Genomic DNA, 2977 nt, shown 5'->3' on the forward strand with positions numbered 1-2977 from the left:
GTTAATAACATTATATGTGTTTATTTTAAAGAAGCTGAGTAAACTACTTAACATGAATTATTTAAAATCGTGATGTACCTACGTTTAATGGGTTGTGCGGTGAAACAATAGGGTTTTACCGGACATCCTCTGTACCTATTTGCCTTGATTTTTTTCCATTATTTACATGGAGGTTCAGGCAGATCAAACATACCTATATGTTTTTTTTCTGTTGTTTTCCTCTCGAAGTTGAATTTGCACCCTGCAACCGCTCCAAATTTCTTGGATGGACACCATGTAACTCTAACGATATCCAAACAGCCGTCTTTCCATCATTTCGGTAAATCGATTAAGGTCATATTATTTCTACATAGAAACTAAATCATCTATTTAATTTTTAACATCTTGCAGATTCTTTGGAGGCTCTGTTTCTTAATTGCTAGTAGCGAGTGCAGAGTAATTTTGGCACAGAAGAGAAAAGGCGGACTCTTTTTGTCAGGAAAATCTTTTCTAAGTTTTCTAGGCAATTTGTCGTGTGTCTCTTATATTAGTCATCGAGGTGTTAATTATGAAATCTCAATGCGTGTTAGTCTCACGTGACGTGACTGCTACAGTTTTTTGTTCGCGAGATATGTTCACAACATTGTCGGCCTCGCCGTAACGGCGGCAGCTAGACAAGTTGATATAATTGCTGATCTGATAAACTTGTAAGAAGGTTCAGATACTGACTGCAATGAGCAGACGTAGTGACTGCCATAGTCTGTATTGGAAAAGAAACACATAAAATGATAGATATTTGTGATGAAGACTTCCTCATAAATCTAATCCGTTTAAAACTTTCAATAAAAACTCTGTACGCGTAAATACAATTTTAACAGCCATTGTTTTCCAATATACTAATGAAAAATTATGTAAATTAATCTCGATATAGGCCTGTAGCCTGTAGATTATGTCATTGATGGTCATAGACTTTTTAATTTAAATTTCTTTGATCGCACGTTTATTTGAATGTGGAGCTTCTGATCGTCGCTTATCAGTGTCAATGTTGACCATCGATCATAAAAAAATAAAATAGTTGATTATAATTATTTTTTTATTAGAAGTCGTGTTAATTTCCATGTTCATGGAAATATTACAGCGCTATGTGAACATCACGTGACGTATATAGATCAGGAAGCGATCGCCATCTTGTTTTTAGGGTTCCGTACCTCGAAAGGAAAAAACGGAACCCTTATAGGATCACTTTGTTGTCCGTCTGTCTGTCTGTCTGTCTGTCTGTCTGTCTGTCTGTCTGTCTGTCAAGACCCTTTATCTTAAGAACGCGTGGACGTATCAAGCTGAAATTCACATGAAATACTCGGGTCTATTGTCCCTTTAGGCTGTGAAAATATCAAGCTTCTAAGCCAAGCCAATCAAAAGATACAACCGATTATGTCGATATTTTCAACAAATTCTCGACACTCGCAAAGGAATCAAAACCTACAGGGTACTTCCCGTAAACTCAGAATCTTGAAATTTGGCATGAAGCATTGTTATATAATGCAAATATAGGAAAAATTGCGAAAATCTCATTTTTTTTGTTATATAATATAAAAAAAATATTTTAATAAAATGAAACTTACTACCTTATTTCTCACGAACGAATAAAGGTACCAAATTGAAATTTATACCAAATACCTAGGTCTATTGTCCCTTTAAGCAATGAAAAAATCAAACTTCTAAGTTAACGCGATCAAAAGATACAGCAGTTTTACCGACACCTTAGACGAATTTCCGTCACACGCTAGGGAATCAAAACCTACAAGGTACTTCCCGTGAACTCAGAATCTTAAAATTCGGCACGAAGCAACGTTATATAGTACAGATAAAGGAAAAATTGCGAAAATGATAAATTTGAAGTTACATAAAATATTAAAATATTATTTTTGCTTACATGACATAAAATATTTTTTTAATAATTATAAACTTACTACCTACCCTTTTTCACATGAACGCGTAGAGATATTAACGTTTTGAATAAAAAGTGAAATTCATATCAAACACTTCTTAAATATAATGGCCTCTAAACTGTGAAAAATTTTAAATCATTCAATGGTCATTGGGCACCTTAGTATGAAAACCATACCCACGGCGGATACGAACGAAATATAGCACAGTATAATGATAAAGGCTCTGATTTACTATGGCATTAGTCGCATCAATGTGAACCATGGGAATCTAGAGAAAATCAGGTGTAAACATTAAATATTTTCCTCATTTCAATGGGGAATTTAAACGACCAAGTTTGACGGAATTGAGAAATCATTTCTTTGTAGTGAAAGAGTATACTCGCCGTTTATTTCCATTGTCATCAGGTCAGGATCTGATGATGGAAATCCTGAGAAATCGAGGGCAACTATCAGAAATTGTAGGCATGCATAGGATTAAAACTTGATTCTCAGATGTATGTCTGGTGATACTGTCAAACAGTGAAGGTTTAGAGCTTACCTGATGATGGAGACGTGAGAAAGTCGAGAGAACTCCTCAACAGTATGTTTTAGTTACGTCGTGTTTGGGCTTATATTATTCGTATTGACGAGAACTTTTCACAAAAGTTATAAAAATAAAAACTTTTTACAAAAAAAAACAACTTCTAAAACAACAAGAAAACTGTTTATATGCATCGGTCTAGATCTTGGTGGTAAAATAAATATAGATGCATCCTCTAGACACCGACTTCTAGACCGATGCACCTAACATCTTTTTAATTTCTTTCTTGCTTTTGTTTTCTTGTTGCTTTTTTATATGTTTGAAGTTGGATTTGTTTGTAAAATGCTACAAAATAAAATAATGCCGACTTTATAAAACAAAGAAAGGGACAGAATTACACTTTTGTCAAGGCTCTAGAAACCAGGCGGAAAAAAACCTGAAACTGGGGCTCTTTAGGTGATTAATCCCTCAAAAATAAAAGATCCCATTCCTGCAATGGCTGCTTTAACCCAAGTTAGTAGTGAATTCT

The sequence above is a fragment of the Helicoverpa zea genome, chromosome 1 (assembly GCF_022581195.2).
Source record: "Helicoverpa zea isolate HzStark_Cry1AcR chromosome 1, ilHelZeax1.1, whole genome shotgun sequence".
In the NCBI taxonomy this organism is placed as follows: domain Eukaryota; kingdom Metazoa; phylum Arthropoda; class Insecta; order Lepidoptera; family Noctuidae; genus Helicoverpa; species Helicoverpa zea.